This window comes from Macaca nemestrina, chromosome 4 (genome assembly GCF_043159975.1).
Source record: "Macaca nemestrina isolate mMacNem1 chromosome 4, mMacNem.hap1, whole genome shotgun sequence".
In the NCBI taxonomy this organism is placed as follows: Eukaryota; Metazoa; Chordata; class Mammalia; order Primates; family Cercopithecidae; genus Macaca; species Macaca nemestrina.
Genome location: NC_092128.1, coordinates 2,927,224 through 2,944,110, shown reverse-complemented (window position 1 = coordinate 2,944,110; position 16,887 = coordinate 2,927,224). Strand labels below are relative to the sequence as shown.

At 41.5% G+C, this 16,887-nt stretch overlaps 1 long non-coding RNA gene across 1 annotated transcript in view; it reads right to left on the bottom strand.

The window, feature by feature from the left end:
- Nucleotides 1-1,361: 1,361 nt before the first annotated feature.
- The window catches only part of LOC105474968 (uncharacterized), a 244,328-nt gene continuing 228,802 nt past the window's right edge, over nucleotides 1,362-16,887 (bottom strand). The window contains exon 6 of the long non-coding RNA XR_011621815.1: nucleotides 1,362-2,770. This is a non-coding gene — a long non-coding RNA (uncharacterized lncRNA). The remainder of the gene's footprint in view (nucleotides 2,771-16,887) is intronic.

The following is a 16,887-nucleotide window of genomic DNA, read 5'->3' as shown; positions in this document are numbered from 1 at the left end:
GGCAGCTCGATCAGGTTCCAGCTGCTCGGTGCAGGTGAGGATGTGCTTTCCTGGGAAACTGACACTCTACACTGAGATGTCCTCTCTGCAGACGCAGGCATTGTGATTCCATTTGCTGGCTGGTTGGTGGTGAGCATGGGCAGTCACTCTGTACTCCTGCTAAGCATCATGGGAGAGGTGGGTGAATGTCCCGGCTGTTGACTTCTCCTCCACACGCCACCCTCTGAGACTTTGATTCTGTGAGAGCCAGTGAGGAAGAAGGGTCTTACATCTGCCCTCACTGTTGCCCTTCCCCTCCCTTCCTCCCCCAACCGGTGGCAGAAGGAGGGAGTGTCACATCACGGTCTTCCTGTCCTGAGTCTTCTCCACCTCAGACCTAAAGTCTTAGCAGTGGTGGAGCCTGCAGGGCCACAGGGCCTCACACCTGCCCCGCTGGGCTGAGGCTAAACACATGGCACACCACTTACTCATCACCTGTGGGGAAGGGCAAAAAGATAAGGAGCTTGAATCAGGAATGAGGGAATTAGGTTCCTTCCAATTGTACCTAGAACCTTTCAAAGGGTCCTTCTCAAGTTTATTTGATTTCTCTTTTTTTTTTTTTTTTTGAGATGGAGTCTCGCTGTGTCCCTCTGGCTGGAGTGCAGTGGTGCAGTGGCGCAATCTCAGCTCACTGCAACCTCCGCCCCCTGGGTTCAAGCAATTCTCCTGCCTCTGCCTCCCTAGTAGCTGGGATTACAGGCATGTGTCACCACGCCCAGCTAATTTTTGTATTTTTAGTAGAGACGGGGTTTCGCCATGTTGGCCAGGCTGGTCTCAAACTCTTGACCTCAGATGATCCACCCACCTCGGCCCCCCAAAGTGCTGGGATTACAGGCGTGAGCCACTGTGTCCGGCCTATTTGATTTCTTAATTATAGAAGCACCTCTCTGAAATGGCTTCCACTTTCAAAGAAAGATGTAGTCATTCATTGCATACTATGGTCTACCTCCCAATGAGAGGGGTAAAATCATGAAAAGTTCGAGGGTGCAGCAGACTTAAACACAAAATATTTCACTAAAACAGTCTTTCCTCATTTAAACGATGTTATCTAATACAGAAACTGAAGTCTGTGTCAGAGATACATTCTGAAGACGAAGAACTTTAAAATACTTAAATAAATTAGATTTCTAGTGAAATTGAGAAGAGGCACATTTCACAGCAGCATCACTAAAGATAAACATTGTTATTTCATTAAATGCAGGAAGGAAAAGCAAACCAGGACTTGTTTCATGGGGCATTCTGAGAAGACACCGGGTGCTGGTGAGAATGGATTTCAGGGCAAGAAAACATCAATGACACAGAAACGACCAAGGTCTTGCATACCTCTTTAATCAGCTAATATTTATTGGGCATGTATTTTTCTAGCATTATGGTTATTGCTAGGGAGTGCAAAACAGCAAATGCCCTTGCTCCAAATCCTGGATATCCTTTTGGGAAGAGGGAGAGGAGAAATCATAGCAAGTCAGTAAATGAGACAATGTTCTGGTGTGCGCTGCGGGTCCCACAGTAAAAACCATTGATCGTATGGTATCAAAGTGTATAGCAAAGATGAGTCGGCCAGGAACTGATGAATCTAATAGATTCACCAAATCCCTAGGAAGTTGGACTGGAGACAAGGCCAGCAGCTCCCCGTGTCCCACCAACCGCTCTGCTGTGCCACACTGCCTGGTCCCTCCTCATGGTGACAGTCACAGCACATGGGAAAAAAATAGTGTGTACTTTTGGAGTGGGTGGAAGGAGGACCACAAATTAAAACAGTGCAAGACGTCATCCCAGTCTTCTCCACTGTCATCGTCTCTTGGGGGTAAAGGTACAGTATTCCTAAGATGTCTGAGGTTTCTGTGACCGAATGGCAACAAGAAGGAGAGGCACCTGATAACACGCAGGGCTCTCTGGACCTGCTGGTCTCAGCTCTGCAGGCTGAGACCCTGTGACCTCTGAGCAGGTCACTGCTGAGTTACCCTCAGTCCCATCAGGCCTGTGGGGGTTCTGGCCATTGCACCCTAGTTATGAAATCCTCACACAAACAGCTCCTCTTTGCCCTAACTCCAAGTCTCTGCCCACACCCTGGGCCACTTACCCCCCGCTGTATCCCTTCAGCAAGACCCCAGTGGACACCTGGACTCCCTTCCTACCCCAAGGAGACCATGGGGAAGCCAGGAGTATGGCCTCAGGTTCGTCCACCAGCCAGGCCCACAGCAGCTGCGGCGCCATCTTGGATGTGGGTGCAACTCCTCCTAGAGCATCATGGGGGAGGTGGGTGAATGTCCCGGCTGTTGACTATTCCACACGCCACCCTCTGAGACTTTGACTCTGCGAGGGCCAGTCAGGAAAAGGCATCTTCTATCTGCCCTCGCTGTCGCCCTTCCCCTCCCTTCCTCCCCCAGCCGGTGGCAGAAGGAGGGAGTGTCACATCAGGGTCCTTCTGTCCTGGGTCTTCTCCACCTCAGACCTAAAGTCTTATCCAGAGCCCTTGTCCTCAGTGGGTTAATGGGAATAAAGGAATTTAGAGATTTTCTTTCTTGACTAAGCCTGGAATTCATGATCTTCTTGTCATTGTAAAGATCCTATTTGGGACATCAAACACTGAACATCAGCTTGCTTTGACCCTTCCCACTCCTGTGCACCAATTCTAGCCCACCTGAGCCACGGGTGTCTTGAAGAAGAGGAAAGGCAGTGAGCCGAGATCGCACCACTGCACTCCTGCCTGGGCGACAGAGCTAGACTCCGTCTAAAAAAAAAAGAAGAGGAAGAAGAGAGGTCACAAAAAGGAAAGCAAACGACAATAGCACATTTATATACATGTTTAATATCCTAGTTTTATTATGTTTAGTTTACTTATATTTGCTATATTACACCAGATCACCAGGGAAGACTTCGTGGACGGAGCAGGATTTGAACTTGGCGTTTATGGATGAATAGAATGTAGTTGAATGTGTTGGACTGGAGAGCAAAATGGAGACAGACTTGAGCAGAGGCACAGAAATAAAGCTATAATGAAAAGTGCAAACTATCTAAACATTTCTGAAAACGAACATTTATGCAAACATAGAATTTCCCGGGGTCTACCTGGGGTAGACCTATCACCTTAACTTTCTAGCTAGTAAAAAAACTGGTTTTGAAAATGGTTACCATGAGGCTTTTCAAGACCTTCAGTTGTCAAACAAACATTCAATGATGACTCCAATAAATAGAAAGATTCAACTAAACAAACTACCTAATGTTAGTAGTTGGGGTTATGATGGTATCAGTAAATACAGTAAAAAAAGAACCACAAATTACCTAATAAACAACAGAGCAGAACTCCAGCATAATTCTCCAAACTTTGAACTCTGGATTCTTTCCATTATACAACATTGCCTCTCTCACTGTCAGCATCAGTAGAATTTTATAAATTGGAAGACAATGGAGAGAGCAGCCTCCTACTTAGCAGTCAGGATTGGCTTGGACACTGCACACCCACTCTCCTCCGGCCAATCAAATTCTTCCCACTTTACAAGGTGCAACCTCCATGGGTGGTAATCTGGACCTCTGGGCTTAGGCACCACATCCTGCCACTCAACAATCTACCACCTTGTGGCTTGTTTCATTTTATTTTGCATGGATTGGAGGTGGGGGTAGTGGGAAGGGAATTCCTAAAATCTCGTCAGTTCCAGGAAGCCTACAGGCCTAGGCCTTACTCTCCTCTTCACATGGTACAAATGCCAAAGCCTACATTTCCTTGAGTCCGTGTCCTCCCTGTTGATACTCTCAGTGAAATGAACCAGTTGTGGAGGAGTAGAAAATAAACATGCCTCAAATTCTCCAACACGGCATTCAGTGTCTGCCTGGCCTGTGCATTAGGTTCTCTTTCTTAGCTCTCCATCTAGTGCAGGTACGGGTTCCTGTGATCTGTGTTCCGGTTACTTCACAGCACAGTTATCAACACCTGCCAAGATTGAGTGACGATCGAAACCAAACAATTAGTGAGGGAAGCCAGAGGCACCACAGCCTCCTGACTGGGCCTTTGCAGACACGCACTATGGGTTGTATGTGGAAGTCTCAAGATCCAGCACCAGTTTCAACAATTATATGCCTTCTACCATTTTTGTTTCATTGACCTCCAACCACTTTCCACTCTCCACTCAATTATTATCATTATAGTTTTTTACAGTCCTTTTTGGAGAATAAATTTAAGCACATTGAAATGCATACCTCATAACTGAATAATGTTGGCAAATAGTGACACCTGTGCAATCCACACACTCTCATGATCTAGAACATTCCCACCTCATCAGGACATCATATCCTGTCCTTCCCCAGTCAATGTCCCACCTCCTAGAAACAATCAATGCTGGTGTATATTTCACCATTGATTAGTTTAGCCTGTACTTGAACATCACTTAATGGAGTAATATGAAATGGGTTTCAGGGGGTCTGGCTTCTTTTCTCAGCTTAATGTCTATGCCAATCATCCACATTATTGGCTCTGTCCGTAGTATGTTTCTTTTTATTGGTTAGTGGCCTTCATTGTATGAATAAATACACCACAATTTATCTTTTCACCCATCAGTGGTCATTGGAGTTGTTTCCAGTTTTTTATCATTGTGAATAAAGGTGTTATGATCATTAGGATACAAATATTTTGGGCATTTTTTTAAATAAATACATATGAGTACAATTACTACATCAAAGGTTCAGTGTATGTTTAATAAGAAACTGTCAAACATTTTCTGAAGTGATTATACCACTTTACATACCTACCAGAAGTATGTTAGAACTCTAATTGCTCCTTTGTTAAAATTCTAGTCATTCTAATGGATGTGTAGTGTCCTACTGTAATGGTTCTAATTTGTATCTGATGGCTCTGATGCTAAGCACTTCTTTGTGTGCTCATTTGGCCCTTCACAAAAGAATCACATCTTCCTTTGAGAAGCAGCTCTTCAAGTCTTTTGTGCATTTTATTATTATCGAATATAGGAATTATAATCTTACTACAAGTCCTTTGTCACCTACATATATTGAGCATATTCTCTCCCAGTCGGCTTGCTCATTCTCTTCTTAAAAACTGTCTTTTTAATAACAAGAAAAGGAAGTTTGCTCCAGTTTGATTTTTTTCTCTTACAAATATAGTTTTCTGTGTCCTAAGAAACCTTTGCCTACCTCCAAGTAATGAAGATATTCTTCAATGTTTTCTTTTAAAAACATTATCACTTTAGGTTTTACTTTTATGTCCATAATTGATCTCCAATTAATTTTTGCTTATGGTGTTAAGTAGACCCAGTTTCTTATTTTTCCACATGAGTATCAAGTTATTCTAGTAATATTTGTTGAAAAGACTTACTTTTCTCATTGACTTTCTTAAATTCCTTGGTCAGAAATCAATTGGCCATACTAGTGTGAGCTCTATAATCTCTGTTCTCTTTCACTGTTCTACTTATTTATTCTTACACCAAAATCACACTGTTTGATTACTGTACTTACTAACAAGTCATAAAGTCAGATATCACAAACTCACTCATAATTTTCTGGTTAGTCTATATTATCTGTTTTTTCATATCAATGTTAAAATCAACTATTTAAGTTTCTATAGACTTATGATTGAGATTGTGTTGAAAATATATAGATCAAATTAGGAATGACTAACAACATTTTAACAGTATAGAGCCTTCCCACCATTCATGAACATGGTACATCTCTGTTTAGTTAGGTATTCTTTATTTTATCCGATCAATATTCCATAGATTTTAGTGTAGATTTATTGCATATGTTTTGTTAACCTTATTTCTGTTCATGTATGCTTTTTTGACCCTAGTACACATGAATTTGTATTTTATTTTTTAAATTTTTGCTGCTAATAAGAATTCAACTGTATTTTTGAATATTGACCTTTATCCTGAGACCTTGGTAAATTCACATATTTGTTCTAGTAAGCTTTTTTGTTGTTTTGTTTCATTGTTGTTGTTATCAATAATTTTGGATTTTCTGTGTAAACAATTATATTGTCTGTGAATAAGGCAGTTTTACTTCTTCATTTATAATTTGTATGCTTTTTATTTTTTTCTCTTGTCTTTCTACACTAGTTAGAATCTCCAGTACAACGACAAATGGAAGTGATGATAGCAGGTATCCTTGCCTTGTTCTCAATCTTAGGAGGAAAGCATTCAGTCTTTCAACATTAAGTATTATGTTACATGAAGGTGTTTGTAGACGCCTTTGATCACATTGAAGAAGTCCCCTTTTATTCTGAGATTCCTGAGAGGTTTTATCTTGAATGGGTTTGAATTTTTGTCAAATGCTTTTCTGCATCTATTGAGATGAATATATCACTTTCTTGTGTATTAAATTACTATGGTGGATTATACTGATTTTCAAACATTAAACCAACTTTACATTTATAGGAGAAAGCCCAGTTGGTTATGATGTATTATCCTTTTTATGTAGTGCTGGACTTCATGTGCTAATATTTAGTTAAAGATTTCAGCATCTATGCTCATAAAATATATCAGTCTATAATTTTCTTTTCCTGTGATTCCTTTGTCAGGTTTTGATGTCACAATTATACTGCCCTGGTAAAATGAGTTGAGAATACTCTCTTTTCTCATTTCTAAAAAAATATTGTAAAATTGGTAACATTTCTTCCTTAGGTGTTTGAAAGAATTTACCAGTGAAGCCATCTGAGTCTAAAGTTATGTTTGTGGAAAATTATTTTGATAGAAAGCTTAAGATCTTTGATGGGTATGAAGCTATTCAGATTTTTTCTTTCATTTTGCATCATTTTTAATAAGCTAGTTTTTTTGAGGAATCTGTCCATTTCAACTTGTCATTTATTGACAAATTTTCAATGTTTGCCAAATTTATTGACATAAAATTGTTTATAAGACGTATTTTATGTCTGTAGCTTCCATAATTATCTCCCTTCTTTCATTACTAATATTATTAATTTATGTTTTCCCTATTTTTTATGAATTATTCTTGCCAAGGGTTTATGAATTGTATTAATATTTTCAAAAGACCAAATTGAGCATTGTTAAATTCTCAACTGTTTCATCTGTTCCCATTGTATTTATTTCTGCTCTTGTCTCTATCATGTCCTTCCTTCTAGTTACTTTGCATTTAATGTGTTCATTTGCTTCTAGCTTTTTAAAGTGGAGAATTAGATCATTGACTTAAAACACTTCCTTTCTAAAATAAGCATTTTGAGTTACAAATTCTTTTCTAAACAGTACTTTTTAACTATATTCCATAAAATTTTATATGTACTATTTTCATTTTCTTTTTTTTTTTTTTCTGTTGCCTATACTGGAGTTCAGTGGCTCAATAATGGCTCACTACAGCCCCAACCTCCTGGGCTCAAGCAATTCTCCAATCTCAGCCTCCTGAGTAGCTGGGACTACAGGCACATGCCACCATGTCTGGCTACTTTTTTCATTTCTTTTGTAGAGATGGAGTCTCGTTGTGTTGTCCAGGCTGGTCTTGATCTCCTGGGCTCAAGTGATCTTCCTGCCTCGGTCTCCCAAAGCACTGGGATTAAAAACATAAGCCACCATTATTTTCATTCAGTTTGAAATATTTATTGTTTCCATTGTGATTTCTTATTTGATATATGAGATTTATTAAAGATCATAAAACAAAAATATTTGTTGCTTTCTTAAAGCTCTTACTCTTATTGATTTCAAATGCAATTCCACTGAAGCCAGAAAACAACTCTAAACATATTTCAGTCTTTTGAAATTTATTAAGAATTGTTTTATGGCTCAACTTATGGAGTATCATAAGCGTTTCATGCACATTTGCAAATGATGTGGATTCTGCAGTGTTGGGTGGAGTTCCCATAAATGTCAATTATGTCATTAAAATTCTATAATTTAGATTTATGATTTCAATGTATATATTTACAAATAAATATAATGCATTTCTCACTCTCTCTCTCTCACACTTCTCTCATTTATTAGCCCATATATTTGGAAGTTCTATTACTAAGCTTTTAAAAATGTTTAATTATGTTTTGCTGATGAAGTCTTTTATTATTATGTGATACGGTTTGGCTGTGTCCCACCCAAATCTCATCTTTAATTGTAGTTCCCATAATCCCCCCATGTCATGGGAGGGACCCAGTTGGAAGTAATTGAATCATGGGGGCAGTTTCCACCATGCTTTTCTCATGATAGTGAGTGGGTTCTCATGAGATCTGATGGTTTTATAAGGGACTTCCCCCTTCACTCGGCACTCATTCTCTCTCCTGCTACCCTGTGAAGAGATGCCTTCCACCATGATTGTAAGTTTGCTGAGGCCTCCACAGCTATGCAGAACTGTGAGTCCATTAAACCTCTTTATAAATTACCCAGTCTCAGGTATTTCTTCACAGCCGTATGAAAACACACTAATACATTATGAAATGTTCTTCTTTATCTTTGGTAATATGCTTTCTCTCAGATAGCTTTGTCTAGTGTTACTGTAGCTACTTCAGTTTTCTACTAGTTACATATATATATATATACACACACAGACTTTGCACCTATTAGGTCTTTGAATTCAAAGTACATCTGTTAAGACAGCATATACTTCATCTTGCTCTTTAATTCAATCTGACAATGTCTGCCTTTTAAATGGTGTATTAATCTATGTTTCTAGTTATTAATATCATTGAATTTAGGCTCTACTGTATTATCCTTTGTCTTCTATTTATCTCGTATGCTTTTTGTTTTTCCTTTCTGGACTTATTTTGAGTTTATCAAAGACTTTTTGATGTTCCTGTTTAATTCTTATATTGATTTTTCAGCTATATATATATTTTTTAATTTAGTGGTTGCCTTAGAAATTATAATATACATCTATAATTTCTTATATTTACATATATGTAATATTGAGTCACTTAATATAAGATATGGTAATCATGCAACACTACAGTTCCATCTTCCTATGTGCTATTGCTTTCATATATATTGTGTCTACATACATGATAAATCCTAGAACATAGTTTTGTAACTTGCATTTTAAAAAATATTTTGTTTTCTTTAAAAAGAAAGTTTTTTGAGACAGGGTTTCACTCTGCCACCCAGGCTGAAATGTAGTAATGCCATCTCAGCTCACCACAGCCTCTATCTCCTGGCCTTAAGTGATCCTCTCACTTCGGCCTCCCAAGTACTAGGGCTTCAGGTGTCCACCACCACGCTGGGCTAATTTTTAAATGTTTTATGAAGACAGGTTTTTACCATGTTGTCCAGGCTGGTCTCAAACTCCTGGGTTCAAGCAATTCACTCACCTTAGCCTCTCAAAGTGCTCGGATTATAGGTGTGAGTCACTGCACCTGGCCTTCTTTAAAAATTTAGACAAGAAAGAAAATGATACAGTCTTTTGTGTTTGCCCACATATTTACCATTTCCAGGGATCATCACTAAATATTCTAGATCCAAGTACCATTTATTATTCGTCTTTAACCAGAAGAACTTCCTTTAGCATTTCTTATAGTGTGGGTCTGCTAATATAAACTATCTTAGTACCTGCTTATCTGAAACATCTTTCACCTTCATTTTTACAATGCTATTAGTATGTTTTATTTACCCCAGTATACTCAAAATATTATTTCAACATGCTATAAATATAACAAAATTATTATTAATATAGTTTACCTTATTTTATTCACGTCTTTGAAATTTGGTATGCGTTTTACATGTACATCTCCATTCAGACTAGCCACATTTAGTGCCCAATAGTTTTCCTAAGTGGCTACTGAAATGGACAACACATCCCTGGAACGTCTCTTTCCCTTCCATTTTAAAGACTAGTTACACGAGTATAGAATTCTAAGTTAACAGCCCTTTTATCATTGCATCACTTTGTCATTCCATTGTCCTCTCACCTGCCTCATTTCTGGTAAGAATTATTCAGTCATTTGCATAACCATTTTCTGTATGTAACATGCATTTTTCCTCTGACTACTTTTTAATGTTGTGTATTTATATTTGGATTTAATCAACTTAATTATTATATGCTCAGGTGTGGTTTTCTTTGTATTTATCTTACTTGGTGTTTTTTGAGCTTCTTGGATTTGTTACTTGATGTCTTTAATCAAATTTAGTAAGTTTTTAGCCATTGTTTCTTCAAAACTATGTTTATGCTGCATTATATGTCTTATCTCTTTTTTGGAATTCTAATTATGGTTATATTAGACTACTTGATACCGCCCCACAGGCCCCTGAGGCTCTGTCCATTTTCAATGCTTCTCCTTTTCTTTGAAAATAATAATTTCTATTGATCTATCTTCAAGTTCACTGATTCTTTATGCTGCCATCTTTATTCTTCTGTTAAGTCAATTTTATACAATTTTGGTTTTTATTATTGAACATCTAAGTTTTAAAAATTTTATTTATAGGCCAGGTGCGGTGGCTCATGCCTATAATCCCAGCACTTTGGGACACCAAGGCGGGCAGATCATCTGAGGTCAGGAGTTCAAGACCAGCCTGGCCAACATGGCAAAACCTAGTCTCTACTGAAAATACAAAAATTACCTAGGCATGGTGGTGTGCACCTGTAATCCCAGCTACTTGGGAGGTTGAGGCAAGAGAATCACTTGAACCTGGGAGACAGAGGTTGCAGTGAGCTGAGATTGCATCACTGCACTCCCGCCTGGGTGACACAGCAAGACTCTGTCTCAAAAAAAAAAAAAAAAAAAAAAAAAAAAAAAAAAAAAAAAGATTTATGGTTCTATGTCAGAGTTTCCCACCTATTCATTGATTATGCATTTGTTTTCCTGCAAGTTCTTTCACACACTTTATTTGCTGCTTTAAAGTTTCTGTCTGTTCATCGCAACATCTGGCTCACTCAAGGTTGGGTGTTACTTGTTTCTTCCTTTTTCTTGAGTATGAGTCGCATTTTCTAGTTTCTTCACATGTGTAGGGGTTTTCTGTTATTAGTAAATGCAAGTCATTCTGTATGAAACATTGTAGAGTCTCTGGATTGTTTTTATGCTCCTCTGGGGAATAACTTTTATCTTGCCAAGCAGTTACTTTGGCTAGACTGAAACTCCATAATCTACAGGGGGCAACAGATAAAATGTCTGTTTAATCATATTGACTTCCAGATGCTGCTTTTCACCAGACTGTCTGTGATCTCCCCGCTACTAGCATAGCGTAGCAGTCAGCCATTGGTTTGGGTAGATTTTATATGCAGATCTGGAACAGTCTCTGGGTTTTCCCTCTAACTTTCTAGATTGTCTTACAGTCCAAAATTCTCTCTTCTGACACCTCAATCCTGTAACACCGCAGGTTTCCACTGTCCAAAGTGGTGAACTGGAGGGCAGCCTCTGGCGAAAGGTTTTTACCAAGTGTAGAGCCTGTATTCCAAGGGTAGATTTTCCTCCAGTTTCTACCTGTTATCACTCTCCAGGACTATCAGAAATGATCTGTGCATTTCATTCAGATTTTCTAATGGTTATCCGTGGGAGGATTAATCTGACCCAGCTATTCTGCTGCCATAAACTTGAACTCCCATGTTCTGGGTTTTGATTCTTGCCTTCCGTTAACCCAGTGATTCCCTAAATCGAGTTCTAACCTGAACTAGCATTGGCTCGTTTTCTTCCTGTATCTTTCCCAGCAGAAGTTCTTACACTACTTAGAGGAAGTCCAGTGGACCAGACCAGGTCAGGATTGCCTGTCAATGTTTCTCTCAAACTCTGAAGACAAGTAGAACAGAAAGTTGAGAAGCACTGTCGGAAAATCAATCTAAACTTGCCATGCTCCTCCTCAGAAAAGCAACCACAATCGCCTCTCATAGACAATATTTTGAAGCTCAGGTTGAGACTGTATGCCTTTTTAAAACTAATTTGGTAGGAAAAAAAAAAAACAGATGAGCTGGGAATCTTCAGAAATTCTGTTTCTGGGAATAAATGTTCCTCCTTGTTCTCTTTTCTTACCTATCTTAGAACTGGCCAATATTTTATCAGATTATTGTGGTTTTTAAAATTGAGACCTGATGTCATTTTATTAGAGCCTAGACCTGGAAAAGCAGAGAGAAAGGGCTGCGACCTTTGACGACAGCCAAGCTGGTCCTGGAAGTGCACCCAGGCTTTCCATCACTGCAATCTGTCTTCTTCTTTTTTCTCTGTAGGGCAATATAAACTTAAGAGAAAGGTGCTTAATAATTAATTCTGCCATTTGAAAGGAAGCCAGCGATCATCACTGTGTATTTTGAGGAAAATAATGTATTAATAATTAAGGAAAATATAGAAGGAAAAGAAATACATGCCCCACCAGATTGACAGTGCTGAGTGTTGCAGAGATGTGGAGTAACTGAAATGTTTGTCACTGCCGGTGGATGTGAGCATTGGCACAGCCATTTTGGAAAATATTTTGGCATTATCCTGTAATGTTGAGATACACATACCCTTCAACCCAGAAATTTCTGTCTTCATTTATTCCCTAAATAATCTCATGCATACATGTACCAAGGCCCAAGGACATGTAAAAGAATGCTCTTCATAGCATTTTTGGGTGATAGCCAAAACCTGGAAACAATTCAAATAGTGACCAGTAGGAGAATGAATAAAAGTATTTGAGTGTATTTACATGATGGAACACTATACACAAATACAATTAAAACTAAATGAAAATGAAAATAAACTATAACGACATGTGACATCATGGGTGAGCTTTACTAACATGATATTAATGGCAAAAATCGCAATTAATTTTGCACCAACCTAATATTAGCCAATAGAAACAGGATGCCAAAGAATAGAGACCATATGACTCCACTCATATAAAGTTCACAATAAACTGTTTTAATTCTATGATTTAGCGATGCATAGATAGGTGGTAAAACTACAAGGCAAAGCAAAGAACAATGACCATAAATGTGAAATAAATAGGGGAGGGGAGGAGGTATGGTAAGAGAGGTGGTTTCACATTTTGTTTATAATTATTTATTAAACTATACACTTATGCTTAATTCACTTTTCCATATGTGTATTTCACAATGACATCTTTAAAAACATAATAAAAAATAGGCAAATATTAAGGACCATGAAGGCCTCTAAATATTTGGTACTTTGGTATTTTTAGTGCCTTGAGAAAGTTTTGCAATATGCTGGACTCTTGGGGCTTCTGGGCTTCCTCTGCCCCCACTCGCACTGGCCTCCCTGACAGTCCTGGGCTCACCAGGGCCCTCACACGCACCCTTCTCTCTGACTCCCCTCAGATATCTGGGCCTCTCTCTCCTCACCTCCTCCTTCACTCAAACACAATGGCACCACTTAAAATCGCAGCCCCATCCCCCAGCCACTCCCCACTCTTATGCTAACATGGTGCATTTTACTCATTTATTTTGTTGATTGTTCTTGTTACACTAAGTGCTTCATGAATCAAAGTTTCTCCACTTTGCTTACTGCTGTGTTCCCAGTACATAGAACAGGGCCTTGTACACAGCAGAGGCTCAATAATGTTTGCTGAATGAATAAAGAAATGAGTGCAGCAATATGTCCATGGTAGAGGCATGAGGAAATGCATGCAGCAATGCATGGTGGATAAATGAGGAAAGGAGCACAGACATGCATGGTGGATGAACGAGAAAATGAGCAGAGCCATGCATCTGTGATGGAGGACTGAGGAAATGCATGCAGCAGTGCATGGTGGATGAATGAGGAAGTGTGTACAGCCATGCATCCATGGTGGAGGCATGAGGAAATACATGCAGGAATGCATGGTGGACACATGAGGAAATGCACAGCGATGCATCTGTGGTGGAGGCATGAGGAAATGCACAGCGATGCATCCGCAGTGGAAGCATGAGGAAATGCACAGCGATGCATCCGCAGTGGAAGCATGAGGAAATGCACAGCGATGCATCCGTGGTGGAAGCATGAGGAAATGCACAGCGATGCATCCGTGGTGGAAGCATGAGGAAATGCACAGCGATGCATCCGTGGTGGAAGCATGAGGCAATGCACAGCGATGCATCCGTGGTGGAAGCATGAGGCAATGCACAGCGATGCATCCGTGGTGGAAGCATGAGGCAATGCACAGCGATGCATCCGTGGTGGAAGCATGAGGAAATGCACAGCAAAGCACCCGTGGTGGACGCATGAGGAAATGCACAGCGATGCACCCGTGGTGGACACATGAGGAAATGCACAGCAATGCACCCATGGTGGACGCATGAGGAAATGTGCGAGGAAATAAATGAGAAGTAGCCTCCTCCTCAGACTCCCATCCAAGGGTCCACTGAGGCCACAAATGGTTGCATTGTCCCTGATTCCCTAATACCCGTGAGTTCAGCCAAGAACACTGGGCACACTCAGCGCTATCCTGACCCCTGCATCCTACAGCACTATCCTGACCCCGGCTCATCAGAGGCACCATCTGCTTCCTGAGCTGCCCATCGGCCATGACTGTGGCATAGAGCAAGACCAGGACACAGCAAGCCCATCGGGGCCAAAAATCACTTTTTTATGCCCAGAATAATACCATTTCCTCTAATTCTCCTGAAGAGAATGAAAACCCACACCTTCCAGGAGAGTTAGCATCTTTAATGCTCCTGTGAGTGTTTTACCAAAAGCACTGTTAAATGTTCACATTTCCCGAGGGCTTGTTGTTGGCCTGTGGGCTGCTGGGCCTGTGGGGTGGGAGAAAGCACAGGACACATCTCTGTCCTCCACCTCGACTGGTGCAGACAAAACTGACCTAGAACTATGGAGGGGTTCAAGCTCAGAGGAAAGTGATGATTTAAGCACAATGCAGTTTGTCCATGGACAGAGCAGGCAAGACACAGGCTGGGAAAGTGAGAGGGGGGTCCTCTGTGCTGGGAGACCTGGGAATGAAATGTCGTGAACAGCGCAGAATTGGCCAAGCTGAGCAGACACAGCGAGACCGAGGCAGGGGACTTGAGGGCCAGAAGGGAGGTGTGTGGTCCACCTTTTCCACGGCCACTGTCCCAGGGAGACTGCCTGCAGACAGCGCTCAGGAGTTGAGACAGAATTCGCACTCTGTTCCTACGCGGTGAGTTTCCTCCATCTGACAACTTCACCCCGAAGCTTTGTGTTTCAGTAACGTCACAGCTAAGCACCAGAAACAGCCCCGAGGCCACCCGGTAGGAGGTTCAGCATTGGAAAGGAAAGGGATGTGTTTTTCACTTGCTTTTTCACTCAGTCACTACTGACTGTACACTCAAGTAATAATACTGACAGGAGCTCTTCATTGAATCCTTGCTACTTAAACGTACAACACACAGGAGAAATCACAATAACCCTGCAAAGACAGAATTTGTACACAGATGAGGAGGCTGCAGGTTAGGAGCAAAGGGAAATGGCTCCTCCGGCACCCCAGAGCTGGGCTGGCAGGGTTCTGACTCAGGTCCAGCCGAGAGCAGATGCTGTCCCACTGTGCTGTGATGTCTTTCAGCAAAATCCCGTAGGAATGTCGGTGCCAGGGACAAGGACAAGACCCCACTTTCCATTTTACATGACTCGCTATTGGAAACCGCACCACTACCTACCAAAGACAAGACACCCTGTCTGTCATTCAGCCTCTCTCACCGTGTGGCTTAACCGCCTTTTCAAGCTCACTTCACAGCTCCTCATGGCACCCCATGCCACAGCTGACCAGCACAGCAAACGCCCCAGCATGCAAGATCCCCTGCGTCTGCTCCTTTCCTTAGTCAATTTCCTCCTAACCACGTTTGGCCCACCTCCTACTACAAGCCACATCCCAGACCACATAAAACGCCACCTTAGGAACGTCTGCATCCCCCTAAATGCCCAGGGTTCCTCCAAAGACAGTTACACCCTTACGTGGAAGTTGTATACGTTCATGATGGAACAACTTTGCCGTAAAAGGACAGGTTCTTTTGAAATTCTGTATTATTCGTAGCCCTCAGAACGAGTGAAGTGCTTGTCCCACTGTTCAGTCATCATTACCATCCTGATAAGCAGGTCCTTGACACCGTGGCCCTGGGAACACATGGCAGTTTCACCAATTTTACCAAAACTACAGTAGAACGGTGTTTTTCCTTGGATGTGACTGTTAGCTCCAATGGATGTTTTAAGGGAATTTGCGCAGCAGCTTCTGCTGACCACAAACACCAGAGGCCTAGGAGGCACTGCCAGCAGGGAGAGCCTGGCCTTGTCTCAGGCCCACAGAAGACGGGGCATGGCCTCTGTCCAAAATTGCTCCTCTGTCCCTGGACTCATCCTTTTCATTCAAAGCCCGCTCCCCTTCTGAATTGCGACTGTGTCCAAAAGGGGTAACACAAACTGACTCTTGTCACTAACACTGGGTCCCCTGTTTGTACGGCATTTCCCTCCAAGAGCTGCCGCCCTGGCCCCCACCTGAGGCCCTGGAGGAGAGAAGATCACTTGTCTGTGGGCCGCTCAGCCCCGACTGTCTGGGATTCACCTGCACAAAGTGCCCACGCCCTGGCCTGGTCCTGCCTTTGCCTCTGCTTGCTCTTGAGGTTGAGCACACCCCGCAGCCCAGCTCTCCGATGGGCTCTCGCCTTCTCTGTTCTGTGACCTGTCTGCTGCTCTGCTCTGTGAGGCCTGGAATCTGACTGTATGCTTGCAAGTTTTCCTGTCTGGCACTGACTCAGGGACTGCCCCTTCTGTCTGGGACTGACCTCTCCAAAGCTGGTTGTCAATGAGCTCCTCCAATTTTGGCTTTTCCGGATTTCACTTGCCCCCAGCCTCTCTGTCCAGCTGCAGCTAATCAGACGATGCAGCCACAGCAAGAAAATACGGCATAAATATTTCAATCAAAGCCAAGATCCTGATAGAGACAGAGTTTCAGGACTTTGCGTAGGTGTGTGTGCGCACACACGTGTGCATGTTCTGTACAAAACCCCGTGTGAATCGGTGCCCTGTACAGAGGAAGGAAAAGG